The sequence below is a fragment of the Hemitrygon akajei genome, chromosome 9, assembly GCF_048418815.1.
Source record: "Hemitrygon akajei chromosome 9, sHemAka1.3, whole genome shotgun sequence".
NCBI classification, from domain to species: Eukaryota; Metazoa; Chordata; class Chondrichthyes; order Myliobatiformes; family Dasyatidae; genus Hemitrygon; species Hemitrygon akajei.
In genome coordinates, this window is record NC_133132.1 from 52,469,831 (window position 1) to 52,488,057 (window position 18,227).

The following is an 18,227-nucleotide window of genomic DNA, read 5'->3' on the forward strand; positions in this document are numbered from 1 at the left end:
ACGGAAAAAAAATGTGCCAGTCAAAAAGTCACCACATGGACCTGCACTATCTGAAGGATTTTCAGTCTAAACTGCTGTCAAATGCAGAGTTAATTTAATAATGCAAAGTACACGCTCCATCTGTAGGGATATCACTTATCTAAATCAAGGAGTTATAAGTTGGCAATATACATAGGCCACCAATGCTCTGGTTGCCTCCTACAGTCTAAAGACATACCTGTCAGCAGGGTAATTTGTCATTGTAAATTATCCTGTGATTAGGCTAGGATTAGATCAGGGGTGGGCCAAGGCTGGGTGGGCCAAGGCCATTACCAGATAGATTGTGAAGTCAACAGCCCACTTGCACAGGAAGCTTAAAGTGAGGTGAAATGCTGCAGTGAGAAAGACTGAACAAAGGATCATGATGTACTTTTCCCTGACACTGGTCTTCATCAGATAGTCACTGATGTAAATCCTTTGGCTAAATTCCTAGCCCGCAAACTCTTGTAGAGTCACCATAAGATGATGACTAATTTCTGCAGATTTCTGCCCCTCCTGACTGGAGTAGGCTGGATTGAAAAAGACCTGCAGCTTTCTTGAAGTTTGTCACGTAGTGGAAATAATACGCATTGTGCCTTTTGCTGGGCAGAAATCACGGTGATTTAGGGAGTAGCTCTTCAGCAATGGGAGGCAGCAGCTGAGAAGAACCTTGATGACCATTGCCACATACAGCCCAGGAGCAGGACCTTCTGCCCACAGTGAGACCATGGTGCCACATTAAACTTCATCTAAACACAGAGATTCTGCAGGTTCTTGCTTCTTTCCCTGTTCCTTTCCAATGCTGATGAAGGGTCTCGGCCCAAAGTGTTGACTGTTTATGCCTCTCTATGGATGATCGGCTGGGTTCCTTCAGCAGTTTGTGTGAACTAAACCCACCTGCCTGCACATGGTTCATATCCCTCTATGTTCATGTGCCTGTCTACATGCCTCTTAAAACTAGCATTATGTTTGCTTCCTCCACCAACCCATAGCAGTAACTCTCAGGCACCTACCACTCTGTTACAAAACTTAACCTGCTCATCACCTTAAAACCTTCCCAATCTCACCTTAACAGCACGTCCTCGAGTATCTGCACATAAAAAGCACACGTTTCAACAGTACTTAATAGGCTTTGAAGTTCTTGGGATGTACAAAATTGCCCACACCCAGAAAATGTTCCAAATGTATTGATAACCCAGGACTAAATATACACACTATCCAAGATGTTCGCAAATATCGAAGCAAGAGGTGGAGAGGGAAGTAAAGGCATCTCGGAGAGAAGTCTTTTTTTAAAACTGATCGGGGAAAAGAGGCTAGACTGCACAGGCGCGTGACGTAGCGAGCCAAAGGTTTAAAAAAAAAAGACCGCCATCGTCGGAGTGGACTGAGGCAGAGTGGGACGGCTTTGGCGAGAACAGGCAGAGGCAAGGTTTGAATGGGGCACAACTGCGCAAGCGTGTGGAAGTCAGCCTCTGAGATCAGCAGGAGAATTTAAAAAGCGAGCAGAGGCTGAGGTCGAGTTTCACTCCAAGTGAGGCAAGGCCAGGTAAGCACCTTTAATTAATTGAATTACCTTAGGAGTAGATAATGGAGGCAGCAATTAGGGCAGTTGAGTGCTCCGTTTGCAGTATGTGGGAAGTCAGGGCGAGCAGAATTGTCCCTGATGACTACACCTGCAAAAGGTGCATCCAGCTGCAACTCCTGACAAACCATGTTAGGGAACGGGAGATGGAGCTAGATGAACTTTGGATTATTCAGGAGGTAGAGGCAGAAATAAACAGGAGTTACAGGGAAATAGTCACCCCCAAGAGTCAGGAGACAGGTGGCTGGGTGACTGGCAGGAGAGGGAACAGGATTAGACAGAATGAACAGAGCATCCCTGTGGCGGTTCCCATCAATAAGTATACCGTTTTGGATACTGTTGGTGGGGACGACCTACCAGGGATAAGTTGCAGTGGTTGGTCTCTGGCACCGAGACTGGACTCTCAGCTCAGAAAGGATGGAAGGAAAAGAGGAGAGCAGTTGTGATAGGGGATTCGATAGTTAGGGGGACAGATAGGAGGTTCTGTGGAAGAGATCGAGAATTCCGGATGGTCTGTTGCCTCCCTGACACATGGTGTGAGCAGAAACATCTGCAGGTTAATGTGAAAAAGACTAAGGAGCTAGTGGTGATCTGAGGAGGGCTAAGGCATTGGTGACCCCTTTTTCCACCCAAGGGGTCAGTGTGGGCATGGTGGAGGATAACAAATAGCTGGGGATACAAATTGACAATAAACTGGACTGGTCAAAGAACACTGAGGCTGTCTACAAGAAGGGTCAGAACCATCTCTACTTCCTGAGGAGACTGAGGTCCTTTAACATCTGCCGGACGATGCTGAGGATGTTCTACGAGTCTGTGGTGGCCAGTGCTATCATGTTTGCTGTTGTGTGCTGGGGCAGCAGGCTGAGGGTAGCAGACACCAACAGAATCAACAAACTCATTCGTAAGGCCAGTGATGTTGTGGGGGTGGAACTGGACTCTCTGACGGTGGTGTCTGAAAAGAGGATGCTGTCCAAGTTGCATGCCATCTTGGACAATGTCTCCCATCCACTCCATAATGTACTGGTTAGGCACAGGAGTACATTCAGCCAGAGACTCATTCCACTGAGATGTAACACTGAGCGTCATAGGAAGTCATTCCTGCCTGTGGCCATCAAACTTTACAACTCCTCCCTCGGAGTGTCAGACACCCTGAGCCAATAGGCTGGTCCTGGACTTATTTCCACTTGGCATAATTTACTTATTATTATTTAATTATTTATGGTTTTATATTGCTATATTCTACACTATTCTTGATTGGTGCGTCTGTAACAAAACCCAATTTCCCTCCGGATCAATAAAGCATGTCTGTCTGTCTGGTGCCAGAGTTCGCGATATCTCGGATCGAGTTCTCAGTATTCTCAAGAGGGAGGGTGAGCAGCCAGATGTCGTGGTCCATGTAGGGACCAATGACATGGGTAGGAAGAGTGAGGAGGTCCTGAAAGGTGAATTTAGTGAGTTAGATGCCAAGTTAAAGGACAGGACCTCCAGGATAGCAATCTCAGGATTGCTACCAGTGCTACATGCAAGTGGGTTTAGAAATAGTAAGATAGCGCGGATCAACATGTTGCTGAAGACATGGTGCAGGAGGGAGGGTTTCAGATTTATAGATTATTGGGCAGTTTTCCAGGGAAGGTGGGACCTGTTCTGGCAGGACAGTTTATGTCTGAACTGGAGGGGGACAAATATTCTTGAAGGTAGGTTTGCTAGAGAGGCTCCAGTGTATTTAAACTAGATACAAGGGGGGAAGGGGAGCCAGAGTGTAGGAATAGATGTATGGGAGAAGGAAGAAAAAGATAGTAAAGTTGTTTGTACTGTTAGAGATAAACAGAGAGGAAGAGGTGGAGAATTTCTTAAATGCATTTATTTATTTATTTTTACAGTATTTTTATTCAGAAGGAAAAAAACAAGATTTACAGAATGCAACACATAGATACATCTCAACATAACTTGTGTACATTCATATATTGTAATAAAATTAATCAAAATGTTATAGCATAACACATAAAGGTATACCACTCTGTAATCAAAAATTTAAAGATAGGTCATACATCATAAAAGAAATTTTTTATATAAAAAAAAGTCAACCCCCTACCAACTACCAAAGAAAAAAGCTGATGGATGACAATGGATAATTAGAAAAAAAACATATTCGCTTAAGAAGAGAAGATAAAAATATACATAAAAGTCTGTGCACTGTTAAACTTTATAAATTGGAAAAGTAATTTAGGAAAGGTCCCCAGATATCATAAGAAGATTGTTTCGAATTTAAGACTGAGCAGCGGATCTTTTCTAAATTTAAATAAGACATAAGACATAATACATTTATTTTCATGCTAGGAGCATTGTAAGAAAGGTGGATGAGCTTAGAGCATGGATTGATACCTGGAAATATGATGTTATAGCTATTAGTGAAACATGGTTGCAGGAGGGGTGTGATTGGCAACTAAATATTCCTGGATTTCGTTGCTTCAGGTGTGATAGAATCAAAGGGACAAGAGGGGGAGGTGTTGCATTGCTTGTCAGAGAAAATATTACAGCAGTGCTCTGGCAGGATAGATTAGAGGGCTTGTCTAGGGAGTCTATTTGGATGGAACTGAGGAATGGGAAAGGTGTAGTAACACTTACAGGGATGTATTATAGACCACCTAATGGGAGAATTGGAGGAGCAAATTTGTAAGGAGATAGCCAATATTTGTAGTAAGCACAGGGTTGTGATTGTGGGAGATTTTAATTTTCCATACATAGACTGGGAAGCCCATACTGTAAAAGGGCTGGATGGTTTGGAGTTTGTAAAATGTGTGCAGGATAGTTTTTTGCAGCAATACATGGAGGTACCAACTAGAGAAGGGGCAGTGTTGGATCTCCTGTTAGGGAATGAAATAGGTCAGGTGACAGAGGTATGTGTTGGGGAGCACTTTGGGTCCAGTGATCACAATGCCATTAGTTTCAATATAATTATGGAGAAGGATAGGACTGGACCCAGGGTTGAGATTTTTGATTGGAGAAAGGCTAACTTTGAGGAGATGCGAAAGGATTTAGAAGGACTGGATTGGGACAATTTGTTTTATAGGAAGGATGTAATAGAGAAATGGCAGTCATTTAAAGGTGAAATTTTGAGGGTACAGAATCTTTATTTCCCTTAGGTTGAAGGGAAAGGTTAAAAGTTTGAGAGAGCCATGGTTTTCAAGGGATATTGGAAACTTGGTTAGGAAAAAGAGAGATATCTACAATAAATATAGGCAGCATGGAGTAAATGAGATGCTCGAGGAATACAAAGAATGTAAAAAGAATCTTAAGAAAGAAATTAGAAAAGCTAAAAGAAGATACAAGGCTGCTTTGGCAAGTAAGGTGAAAATAAATCCAAAGGGTTTCTACAGTTATATTAATAGCAAAAGGATAGTGAGGAATAAAGTTGGTCCCTTACAGAATCAAAGTGGACAGCTATGTATGGAGCCAAAAGAGATGGGGGGGGAGATTTCGAACAATTTCTTTTCTTCAGTTGTTACGTACCCGTGACACGTGACAGTGGTACCCTTGTCACGTGACTGGGGTTGAAGTTATACTGGACATGAGGTAATGGTCTTGTGATGGTGGAGTGACGTCATTTTCCTGCCAGTAGAGGTCATGTGACAGGTTTTTTTTACAGGGTATAAAAGGAAGACCCACCCTGTCAGGTGGGGCAGTTCGTGGCGGGATTTGCCAACCTGACTTCATGTCCCTGCGTGATTTAATGTGATGACGCAGTTTAGTTGAAAAATGAAGTTTTATAAAATGCCTAAAGTTTAAAAGGTCATTGCCAGCGGTTTCTTTGCTGGTGGAGAGTGAAGATAAAAGTTTGGAAGATAAAAATCGAGGAGAATCGATTTTCGACGGTGGATTGGTTACGACCTTGTGTGATCCTCATTCGGAAGGATTTCGTTGACTGTTCTCGTGTTAATCTCCGCTGGGATAGCGGGAGATTGAGAATAGTGTGGAAGAGAGGTCAGTACCTTTAAGCCATTATATTCCATAAAATTCTTCGTGGGAAAGTTCGACGCCGGGGAATCGAAGGACAACGACGTGGAAGAGAATTTAAATCGCTTTAATAAGTCTCTCCTTTTAAAAGGACTGTGAGCTTTTGAACTTTCGGCATACTGCTTTAAAGAACTGTTTTTTTTTCGGCATACCGCTTTAAAGAACTGTTTTTTTCAATACTGCTTTTAAGAACGGTTTGATCTGCAACGCTATTAAGAACAGTGAATCTGCCGCACAGCAGCTGAGTTCCGTTTAAGCTAATGTTTGTTTACTTTTGGGGGGTTGGTTTTCAGTGTTTAATAAAAGTGTTATTTGTTATGAAAACCCTTGCCTAACTCATATATATTTATTGTTGCCTGAATACGTAACACAGTATTCACTAAGGAGAAAGATATTGAATTGTGTAAGGTAAGGGAAACAAGTAGGGAAGTTATGGAAACTATGACGATTAAAGAGGAGGAAGTACTGGCACTTTTAAGGAATATAAAAGTGGATAAATCTCCAGGTCCTGACAGGATATTCCCTAGGACCTTGAAGGAAGTTAGTGTACAAATAGTACGGACTCTGACAGAAATATTTCAAATGTCATTAGAAACAGGGATGGTGCCAGAGGATTGGCATATTGCTCATGTTATTCCATTGTTTAAAAAGGGTTCTAAGAGTAAACCTAGCAATTAAAGGCCTGTAAATTCAACGTCAGTGGTGGGTAAATTAATGGAAAGTATTCTTAGAGATGGTATATATAATTATCTGGATAGACAGGGTCTGATTAGGAACAGTCAACATGGATTTGTGCGGGGGACATCACGTGATGACGTAGGATCGAGACGCAGGGACCCAGCTCTCCCGTAAAAAGTTAATAAATTAATGTTTAAGTGAAGAAAAGTTAGTCAATACTTTCTAAAAGTTATTATAAACGACTCCGGACTGTGTCAAGCTATGCCTCAAGGAAGAAAAATGAAGAAAACTAATACCGGGAAGACTACGCAAGTTGGAACAAGAACAAGGCCCACGTCTACCGAGGAACCGCGGTCTCAGGTACATTATATCACCGGCAATACGGAACAGGAGACTGTGGCAACATTGGCCACTTCCAAAGGAAAAGACCATCGTGAACTGCGCAAACGCGAAGGATGGAGCATGCGCAAACGGGAGCAACAAGAACTACAAAGCCCAGCTACCACTGCAACTGAAAGTGATAGCGAATCGGAGGGAGAGTCAAATCTCTCGGAAGGATCAGATGAAGGAGTTAAAAGTCCTTCTAGAAACATAGAAAAGACTTTGAGGCAAATAATGCGTAAATTAGACACATTAAAAGTAATTAAAAATAATCAAAAAATACTCAAAAAAAAATGACCAATATGGAGATTATTGGTTGATAAAATGACAAAGAGACAGGAAAAAATGGAAAAAAGAATTACGGACTTGGAAACTACAACGGAAGACATGGTTGAAAGAATGGACAAAATGGAAAAGGAAAATACTGCTTGGACATCAGAAAGAAAACAATTTATGGAAAAAATTGATAAGCTTGAAAATCTCAGTAGACGAAATAATATTAAAATTGTTGGACTTGAAGATATAGAAGGAGAAGATCCAATAAATTTTTTTCAAAAATGGATCCCTAAAAAATTGAAAATGGAAAGAGAAACTCCAATTGAGATTGAAAGGGCGCATAGATCTTTAAGGTCAAGACCTTGAGCTGATCAAAACCCACGATCAATTTTGATAAAATGCTTACGATACCAAGACAAAGAAAAGATCCTGAAGGCCGCTGCCCAAAGTGCCAAAAATAGAAATGGGCCACTGATGACAGCAGGGAAACCAATTCTTTTTTATCCGGATATAAGTTACAACCTGTTGAAGAGAAAGAAGGAATTTAACCCAGTGAAAAAAGCCTTATGGGAAAAGGGTTATAAATTTACAATGCGTCATCCAGCAACACTGATAATTTTTTTGGAGGAGGGAAAATTTTTTTTCCGATTATCGAAAAGCGGAGGAGTTTGTACAAGAACTTCCATCTATTCGCTAATTACACATAGAGGCTTCCAAACGTAATGGATTAAAGATGAAGATAGACCCAAGGAACAGAAGTGATGGACATTTATGGATATTATAGAAGAGAAAAGCAAAATTTTAGAAATACTAAATGAGAATAGTATTTTTTTTTCTCTTCTTATACATATACTTTTTTATGTTGCGGGGGGGGCTGGGAGGCTGTGGATCGGTTACTGCGGGATTCACGTGTGTAATCATGGCGGTTGCCATGACCCGTACAGCAGAGGGGGGGTAATGTTGTGTTTTTTTTCCACAACATTAGTAGGGGGGTATTTTGTTTTTTTTTCTTTATATTTTAATTTTTTTCTATCTTTTTGCCTGGATGATTGGTGGGGACACACATAGCAACATGGAGATTTTTATAAAGATTTCCCAGGATACCACGAAAGTGGAAAGATTAGGTATTATTATAGATTGGAGTAATATAATAAAAAAATAATGACTAATCTACTAAATTTTTTAAGTTTTAATGTTAATGGGCTTAATGGGCCAGTAAAAAGAAAAAGAATTTTAACATATATTAAAAAAAATGAGAACTCCGTGGAGCATGTGGGGATCTTCCAACATCCAGGCATTTCCTTTTTTTTTCTTTCTTATTTTTTTAATAGGGATGTTAGGGGGGAGGGGTTAAGGGGAGGGGGGCTGGGTAACACTTTTTTTTCATACACATTTATTCTGTAACTATTTGAAAACAATAAAAAAAGTTTTAAAAAAAACATGGATTTGTGTGTGGAAGGTCATGTTTGACAAATCGTATTGAATTTTTTGGAGAGGTTACTAGGAAAGTTGACGAGGGTAAAGCAGTGGATGTTGTCTATATGGACTTCAGTAAGGCCTTTGACACTGTTCTGCATGGAAGGTTAGTTTGGAAGGTTCAATCTTTAGGTAGTAATATTGAAGTAGTAAAATAGATTCAACAGTGGCTGGATGGGAGATGCCAGAGAGTTGTGGTGGATAACTGTTTGTTAGGTTGGAGGACGGTGACTAGTGGTGTGCCTCAGGGATCTGTACTGGGTCCAATGTTGTTTGTCATATACATTGATGATCTGGATGATGGGGTGGTAAATTGGATTAGTAAGTATGCAAATAATACTAAGATAGGTGGTGTTGTGGATAATGAAGTAGGTTTTCAAAGCTTGCAGAGAGATTTAAGCCAGTTAGATGGCAGATGGAGTTTAAAGCTGATAAGTGTGAGGTGCTACGTTTTGGTAGGACTAATCAAAAAAGGACATACATGGTAAATGGTAGGGCATTGAGGAATGCAGTAGAACAGAGTGATCTAGGAATAATGGTGCATAGTTCCCTGAAAGTGGAATCTCATGTGGATAGGGTGGTGAAGAAAGCTTTTGGTATGCTGGCCTTTATAAATCAGAGCATTGAGTATAGGAGTTGGGATGTAATGTTAAAATTGTACAAGGCATTGGTGAGGCCAAATTTGGATTATTGTGTACAGTTCTGGTCACTGAATTATAGGAAAGATGTCAACAAAATAGAGAGAGTACAGAGATTTACTAGAATGTTACCTGTGTTTCAGCACCTAAGTTACAGAGAAAGGTTGAACAAGTTAGGTCTTTATTCTTTGGAGCGTAGAAGGTTGAGGGGGGACTTGATAGAGGTATTTAAAATCATGAGGAGGATGGATAGAGTTGACATGGACAGGCTTTTTCCATTGAGAGTAGGGGAGATTCAAACAAGAGGACACGAGTTGAGAGTTAGGGGGCAAAAGTTTAAGGATAACACGAGGGGGAATTTCTTTACTCAGAGAGTGGTAGCTGTGTGGAACGAGCTTCCAGTAGAAGTGGTAGAGGCAGGTTCGATATTGTCATTTAAAGTAAAATTGGATAGGTATAGGGACAGGAAAGGAATGAAGGGTTATGGGCTGAGTGCAGGTCGGTGGGACTAAGTGGGATTAAGTGTTCAGCACAGACTAGAAGGGCTGAGATGGTCTGTTTCTGTGTCATAATTGTTATATGATTATATGGTAAATATCTGTAGGCAACAAGTTAGTTAATATGATAATTAATAAAGTACATGAAGCATAGAATTTTGTATTAAAAATAAATAAGTCATTCACACTATGCCTTTAACACTAGTAGTACAGCCTATATTTTAGTGTGGCAGTCTTTAAAATTGCTTCAGTGCTTGAAAGATGATGCATGTATTTCCACAGGCTGTTCTGGGAAGTCAATTACATTGAAAAATGCACCACTTGCTTTAAAATTAATGTGGTGGAAAATTCAAGATAGTATTTTTCAAAATGAGACACATTTCCTTCTCGCATACAGGCTGGTTTCCAGACATCGGACTTCAAATAAACGATAGGAGGAAGAAATCTGGAGAAATTTGTTGTAATCTTGATTGGTGTCAGGTGCCTTGGCAATTTGCAAAAGGCAACTGTGACAGAGTTTGATAGCAACCAACTTCTTTAAGGTTGTATTCTGGAGTTAAAAACTGAAAGACTCACCTGATATAGTTTTGCCTCTAAGAACTAATGTGTGCTCAAAGAGCAGAACGCTCTCATTAAGTACAGGCATGACTATCTTTTGGAACTTTTCACCATGGCTTTGGATTGAAAATTAAATGAGTAAATTTAATGTTGCTGCTGTCTCTCTTTTTTAATTTGCCCTCAAGTCTTGCAGTTGAAGTGGGCTCAGATGCTATTAACTTAGACTCATCACGAAGTACAAATCCACAGTGCGCTAAGAATCTAGCACTGCACCTTACATGAAGTCGAGCTCTACCCTGAGGAAAACAGTAAATATTTTTTTTGCTCATCATCTTTTTTAAATATCACCTCATCCAATCTAAAGGCAAAACTCAAAGGAAGGATTTGGTTGTAAGGGTTTAAGTGTTCACAGTTATGGTCTGCTTCAAAGGTTATACCAAGTTCTGGTCTTTGCTGGAAGAAGAAGTGAAGGCAAACACTTTGGTAACTTAGGTGAAGAATATTCTAAGTAAAATCAGACATTGCTGGAGGAACACAGCAGGTCAGACAGCACCAATGGAGAGGAATAACTAGTCGATGTTTCGGACCAATACCCTTCATCAGGACGAGAAAAGAAGGGGAAAGAAGCCAGCAGAAGCTGGGCGGAGGGGGAGAAGTACAAGCTGGGAGGTTATAGGTGAAGCCAGGTGAGGGGGAAGGTAGGAGAGAAGATGAAGTGAGAAGCTGGAAGGTAATAGACGGAAAAGGTAAAGGACTGAACAAGAAAGAACTTGATAGGAGAGTGGACCATCAGAGAAAGAGGAGGAGGACCGGCACCTCAGGGAGGAAATGGACAGGTGGGGAAGAGAAGGAGTATGAGGGGAGCCAGAATGGGGAATGGAAAAGGAGAGAAGGGGAAGAGGGGAGAAATTATCTGAAGGTGGATTAATTGATATCTGTGCTGTCAGATTAGAGGCTACACAAAAGGAATATGAAGTATTGTCCCTCCAGTCTGTGTCGCCGCACTGTAGCAGTAAAGGAGTCCATGGACCAACATGACAGAATGGGAGTGAGGAGTGGAACTGATATGGTTGGCCACAGGGAAATCCTCCTTGTTTGTGGACAGAGCAAAGGTGCTCAACAAAGGTGTCACCCAGTCTATGTCAGGTCTCACTGATGTAGAGGAACACCACCATATAAATGTAATTGTAAAGAAAGCACAACAGCCACCTCTACTTCCTTAGGAGTCCGCCGAGATTTGGCCTGCGATAAAAAAAAACTTGACAAATTTCTACAGATGTGTGGTGAAGATAGTGCTGACTACATTGAGGCCTGGTATGAGAACACCAATGCCCTTGAATAGAAAATCCTACATTAGGTAGTGGATTTTGCCCAGTGCATCACAGGCAAAGCCCTGCTAACCACTGAGCACACCTACATGTCCTCACCGCCCAGGCCATGCTCTTTTCTCACTGCTGCTATCAGGTAGAAGGTATAGGTGCCTCAGGACTCACACCACCAGGTTCAAGAACAGTTACTACCCCTAACCATCAGGCTCTTGAACAAAAGATGATAACTACAGTCATTCCATTTCTGGTGTCCCTACAACTGATGGTCTAACTTTAAGGGCTCTATCTTGTTACTTTATGCTGTTTGTTATTTGCCATTCATTTATATTTGCATTTGCACAATTTGATCTTCTTTGATCCTGTTTACAGTTACTGTTCTATGGACTTGCTGAGTACACCCGGAGGAGAAAGTTTGTACGTAGTGACATGTATGTACTCGGGCAATGAATTTTACTTTGAACTTTGAACCAGATACAGTAGATGATCCTGCCAGACTTGCATGTGAAGTTGCCTCACGTAGAAGGACCATTTGGAGCCCTGAGTGGTGGTGAGGGTTGAAGTGAATGGGCAGGTACAGTCCCTGTCCCATTTGCAGGGAGAAGTGCCAAAAGGTGCGATCAGTGGGGAGGGATGTCGATAGACCCTTGGCCTGAAATGTTGACTTTTTTTTCCCCCCTCTCCATTGATGCTGCCTGACCTGCTGAGTTCCTCCAGCACTTTGTGTGTTATTCTGGATTTCCGGCATCTGCAGAAGCTCAGCTTTTATACAGTTCATCATTTTTAAATGGAAATCCATAAGCATTTAGAAAATGAATAAAGTAAACTCAATGGAAAGGGATGACACAAATTAGACCATTCTTTCAAAGAGACAGTACCGACCTGATAGGCTCACTCTAGGCTCCAGGATCCTTTGATTGTGAATGACCCCCTAATCTCTGCCAGCCTTACTGTTTTACTACTCTGTCTTTGCCAATTCAGGGTGCTGAACTCTGCTTGAATAACAAAACTCATGACAGGAAGAAGTGAAACAAATCTATGACTCAATGTTTCAACAAGCTATTTCCTTAGTTTCTTTCCCCTTCCTCCTTCTCCACAGAGAACATCTCCTTCACCTGCTCAGGCGAATATTCTCTTCCAGCTGGCTCCGTCATTTGACTCGACAGGAAGTGCAGATGACTGCTTGATTGTGTAATTGGCCGTTCTTCTCTCCCCTCCCCCTAATCTTCCCCCCCCCCCCACCCCACCAAATTGGGCAGAGGTAGAAAAGCATTAAAGCACATACCACCGGGCTCAAGGACTGCCTCTATTCCTGCTTCACATAACTGAAATGTTGTGACCAGAAATCTCCACTGCCCGTTTCCCCCATGAATGCTGCCCAATCCATCTAGTTCCTCCAGCAGAATGTGAACTCAAATAGAGCCAACAGGTCTCCAAGTACCCCACCCCCATCGTGACGTGGGTTATGACGCAAGCAGGTATGGCGGAGGAGGATCTGGGTTGAAGCATTGGTAATAAAGACAGAGCAAACATTCAAGGGTTCAAAACCTCTTGTTAATAGAGTTAAAAGTCTAAACCTGTTCATGTCAGGTACTCTCCAACAAATAACCCACCTCCGTGTATAAAGCCTTTGGAAGGGGGGGAGGGAGTTCTTCAATGGAGTCTGGGGACTACTCTGAAAGGTTAGCGCTCAAGAGATAAAATTCTTGTGGCTGGTTTCAGAGCTGTGATCTCCTGAGGGGTGCAAGCAAACCACGCTCACATTGTCGGCTGGACAGACCAGGCCTGCATCCATGGAGTTTAGAAAAGCAAGAGTTAACTGGATGAACCATATAATATCCTGAGAAATCCTGACAGGGTGGACATGGAGAGCACGCTTCCTTGTGTGGGATTATCTAGGGTCCATGATTTAAAAATAAGTGATAAGCATTTAAGACAGATGAGGGGAAATTTCTCCTCTCAAGATGGTCACAAATATCTCCAGTTCCCTGCTTCTGCTGCCTTTCAGACAGAGGTAAATGGATGCCTGATAAGATGGTGGAAGGTTACTGCAGGAAAACAGGAATGCTGAGCTGATTAACCATGATTTTGTTAAACAGTGAAGCAGGATTGAGGGACAGAACAAAGATTTAAAAGATTAGCTTTATTTGTCACAAGTACATCTAACCATACAAAGAAAGACACTGTTTGCGACAATATCTAACACAGTCCAAGGGATGTGCTGGGGACAGCCTACAAGTGTCACCAGCAGAGTGTTGGCCATGGCAGATTTGAAATAAGCAAGAAAACGTGGAACTCAACTGGGTCAGTGGAAGTGGGTCAAGGACAGTGGAAGCAGATCAATTGCCTTTGTTCCTGCTATCTGCTTGGAGATGGAGGCTGCCATTTTGCGGAACTGTTTTTCATCCTCCATTTTGTGTGTTAGTTGCCTGATTTGATCAGTGTTTTAAAGAAGACACAATGATGCCTCAGGTGATCTGTTGGACTAGACAGAGATCAGTTCCAAATAAGAAGTCATTTGTGAGATATTCCTTGGTTATATAAACACACAGGTTTTTGACTGTTGGAGTCATTACAGGTATACGCCACTTAACGTCCATTCAGACAACGTCCAATCGTGTATACGTCTGTAGTCCCGATAGGAGAACATGATGTAGCAGACGTAACCAATCTTGTGTATCGCGCGTCTCTGGAGTGTAGTAGCATTATCTCTCCGTTTAATTTTCTTTCGAAAATATTACCGTAAAGTGCATCATGGCTTCCAAACGCAGCAAAACCACTCCTAGTGATAGCAGCAGCAAGAGGCAAAGGAAAAGTAATGATTTGGAAGTGAAACAAAAGGTTATTAAATATGAAGGTGGAAAACCAGTGAATGCTATTGTTCGAAAATGCGAAAGGGACCTATTTCAGATATGGAGAAATTGTTAATGACATGGATTGAGGACCAAACACAAAAGAGAATCCCTCTCAGCACGTTGACGATCACTGCTAAGGCACGGAGCTTGTTCGAAATGCTTAAAGAAAAAGCAGGACCAGACTATGATATCGAGTTTAGTGCTACTCTATATAGGTTTGCTAAGTATATAATATGGTGTTTGCACAACGTCCAAAACACATAACGTCCGATTTCACAGAACGTATCGTGGACATTAAGCGACGCATACCTGTATTTGTTTTGCATGAATCAAGCTCGTTGCTGATTGAGAACAAAGAGCCATGAATTGCCAATTATCACTTGCTGGGAAGAGGGCAATGAAGGGATGCTGGCCTGCAGCAGAGCCAATAAAAAAATGTTAAAAGTCAGTCACATGACCTACAGCCAATGACACTGGAATGCTACATTTGAATTGATAAAAAACAAATATAAAAGTAGTCATTTCAATTACGCTATCAGCGATAACTCCGGAGATTCACCATTACAAAGAACCACCCCACCCCTCATGCCAGCAGCAGGAAGAGGAAAGAATGGAAATCCTCTAGTTTGGTGTTATAAATTGGACAAGTTGTCTGAGTACTGTATTGGTACAGAGGGAACAGTAGAATTCATGGTTTAAGTTGTTGGCCCAGGGTCAACGTAGTTACATTGTTGTTTGTGCAGAGACAATAAAGTATGAGCTTTGATTAATTACGAGTTGTGTTGTGAATTTCCTAACCTAGTTTCATTGACCAATGGTCAACATATTTTGACGTCCCTGGGTGGGCTGGGGAAAAAAAAGGTCTTGGGACTCTAGTTTTGAGCTGAACCACCCACGAGGTTAGGATATTAAAACGGGTAAAGGAATGGACAAGACGAACCTAGGGGGTTCGGAAGATTGGAGAGATTACTTCGTTATATTTTTTTAAGAAGCGGCCTGACTATTAGGCATGGATAGGGAAGATTGGGAGTGGAGAGTCAGGGACCCTGGGGGAACGCTTTGTGGAAATCAGTTAGTGAAAAGAAATCAAATAAATTGCAAGAGATGACAAAAGCCAGTAAAATGGGATGTAAGCAGGAAGATTTAATTGGAGAGAGGAAAAACTGAAATTGACAGATGATTATGTAAGTGTAGGGAAGAGCTAGAGAGAGAGAGAAAAGAAAATGAAATTTCTGGGGTGCAGAGTCAGGCAAATTTGATCCACATGACTTAGTTTCTAACTCAGTGTGATTGCTTAACGAGAGACAAGGAGAAACAGGAAGAGAAATGTAAAAAAGCAAGCACAGAAGAGAAATGGAAAAATCAGTGTAAAGATTTATGGGCTGCTATGAATGTCGTGCAGAAGTTGGCAGCTGAAAGTAAAGACGACACCAATCACACCAAGTGTTAAAGACAAATCGAAAAGCTGCAAAATCAGCTCTCAGCTCAGAGTGAAGTGATACGTGCATTTGGTGCAAGGACTGCTGGTGATGGTGATATAGATTGGGGTAATTTAGCTTGAGGTGACACACTTCAATAGTGAGGATGATTGGGGAAGAGGCTCTCTCCCGATGGATTTTTCCAGGAGGGAGAGAGACTTCAACACCCGCTTCAACACCAAATGGCGCCCGTTGTAACAGAGAGAGTGCAGGAAACACCACAGCCAGGGGCAAAAGTTGTGACACGGCATTCTACTCCTTTCCACATGGCCTGATTGATTGCTATCACTGCAAAGATACCAAGGTGTGGGCTGGGAGACGATCCACGGGAACTTTTCCAGAGCATTCAGCAGCACAGGAGAATTCATGGTTTAGGTGAAGCAGAGGAACAGAAGTTAACCCTTCTGTGTTTGAATTCAGTGTTACACTCAGCCCTGTTGGAGGAGCAGGTCGAAGGCCAGGGAACACTGGGCGGTTTACAGGAGGCTACATTAAAAGCTGCAGGAGCTAAACGAGGTGGAGGCTCTGCACAAGTACAGGCAGCGGAAAGGGGAGCACCCCTCTGCATTTGTGCCGAGGCTGTGGACTGTTTCTTGAGTGTTCATGGTCCTACTTTGGACAGGTGAAATTTGACACAATGACAGAGCAGAAACTGGCTGAGGACCACAGTACAGAGGAGGTCAGAAGTGTTGGAACTGTCTGATCCTGGATACCCTACACACACTGAAGCATGGGTACTTAGGAAAACAATTAGAGCTTAGGAGAAGGAAGTGCACGGGCTAGATTTTAACTTCAGGAATACCAAGGCAGTGTTTTCCCTTAGAGAAAATGCACAGGGTATCGTGTGCAGGGAATGCAGATCGGGACAGAAGCCAGCAAACAAGTTGTGAAAGGGAAGTAACACAGCACTGGAATGTGCCTTCGCCCAATCAGGGAAGCTCATGTCAGGGGCACTCAAATCTGCTGTTTTAGATCTGGTAATGTGGGTCATTATGCCCGGAACTGTACATTCAAACTAATCCCAACACAGATCAGACATTGGAGTTATAGCCAGGTCCAAATATGTCGGAATTTTGGTTGATGTGGGGGATGTCATGCTTTAAATTTGTTGAACATGCATGATGAATGACTCGCAGCATCTCTTTATTTTAAGGTCTTACAGTAAGACATTTCCTCGGTTTTTTGTCGGATTGTAACTGAGTGCTTTGGCAATGGTTTCACCCTTAGGAACAAGAAATTTGCTGTAACGGTTTAAAGTATGCACGGTTTGTATGTTTTAAATGCATAAAATGAGCCCACTTGAGGGAGCGTGTGGCTGAGAGTGCAATGGCTGTTTTAAGAGGCTGCATCAAAGTGTTAAAGTGTTGGGGCCGTCACCAAGCAGTCCCCCCCCCCCCCCACCTTTTCCTTGGTTCTTTGGAAAATGTGTAAGGTTTTCATGGTGTAAATGAACTGTCTGTCCTAAGTTTTTGCAGTTACTTGTGGAAAGTTCTGAAGGAAGAACAGTCAAAGAATTGAGTTTTGTGCTTTGTCTCTTTTGCGTTTTGGGTCTGAAATGACTTCAGGGCAGCCTGGATTACACACTGGCCATACGCAATCCAGTCACAATCAAGAGAAAATCTGCTGATGCTGGAAATCCAAGCAACACACACAAAATGCTGGAGGAACTCAGCAGGCCAGGCAGCATCTACGGAAAAGAGTACAGTCGATGTTTCGGGCCGAGACCTTTCTCCAGGACTGCAGAAAAAAAGCTGAGGAGTAGATTTAAAAGGTGGGGGGGGGGGGGGGGGCGTCTACTCCTCAGCTTTTTTCTCCAGTCCAGCCAAAGGATTTCAGCCTGAAACATCAACTGCACTCTTTTCCCTCGATGCTGCCTGGCCTGCTGAGTTCCCCTGGCCATGAGAAATCTAGGTTCAGATGGAAATTTCTGCATCTCTATTCCAGATACGAGGTGCTCATATTTCAAAGGGAAATGGGCTTTCAGGGAAATTGTTCATTGATACACAGTTAGACTGGGAATTTGAAATTAATAATTCTGGGAAAACTGGAGTATTCGGGGAGTGATCCGAAAAGTTGCTTTACTAACAAGACTGCCTTGTTTTACAGAACATAAAAGATATTGTTCAAGACTTTTGACATACTGATTTTGACTTTCAAATTCTTTGGTAAGTACTTATAAAGCAATCAGTACTTTTTCATGTAAGTTGCAAATGGGGGTTCAATTTAGATATTGGATTGGTCCAAACAGCTTTTCAGCATTCATTCTCTCACCATCTTCGAGCACATTTATCCACCATAGAGCATTACAGCACAGAAACAGGCCTTCTGGCCCTTCTTGGCTGTGCTGAACCATTTTTCTGCCTAGTCCCACTGACCTGCACCCGGCCCATATCCCTCCATACACCTCTCATCCATGTACCTGTCCAAGTTTTTCTTAAATGTTAAAAGTGA

General features: G+C 42.1%; 1 protein-coding gene across 1 annotated transcript in view; it reads right to left on the minus strand.

Moving 5' to 3' along the window:
- mertka (c-mer proto-oncogene tyrosine kinase a) overlaps positions 1-18,227 on the minus strand; it is a 177,379-nt gene that overhangs the window by 126,158 nt on the left and 32,994 nt on the right. The window lies entirely within an intron of this gene.